Source organism: Penaeus monodon, chromosome 31, assembly GCF_015228065.2.
Source record: "Penaeus monodon isolate SGIC_2016 chromosome 31, NSTDA_Pmon_1, whole genome shotgun sequence".
In the NCBI taxonomy this organism is placed as follows: Eukaryota; Metazoa; Arthropoda; class Malacostraca; order Decapoda; family Penaeidae; genus Penaeus; species Penaeus monodon.
The window spans coordinates 19,390,260-19,390,475 of record NC_051416.1 but is presented as its reverse complement, the minus strand read 5'-3'; the positions used below and the strand labels follow the sequence as shown (position 1 = coordinate 19,390,475).

Below are 216 nucleotides of genomic sequence, written 5' to 3'. Positions count from 1 at the left end.
ATGAAAGAACATACATTTCTTAAAGGATTAATAAACAAGGTAATACCCCCCCCCCGCCCACCCCCCGCTCTTACCCAGTCAAGGTGCACCCGATCCTATGATAATTTGCATTCCACTTATCTTCCTCTCTTTCAATTCCTTCTTCCCTTTACCTATTTACCTATTTGGACCCGTAGTAACCTTTAATCTACTTATACATCTTTTTTTTCATCCGTG

The 216-nt window shown here is 40.7% G+C and overlaps 1 protein-coding gene across 1 annotated transcript in view; it reads left to right on the top strand.

The window, feature by feature from the left end:
• Window positions 1-216, top strand: part of LOC119592912 (glyoxylate/hydroxypyruvate reductase A-like) — an 11,821-nt gene that overhangs the window by 7,697 nt on the left and 3,908 nt on the right. The window lies entirely within an intron of this gene.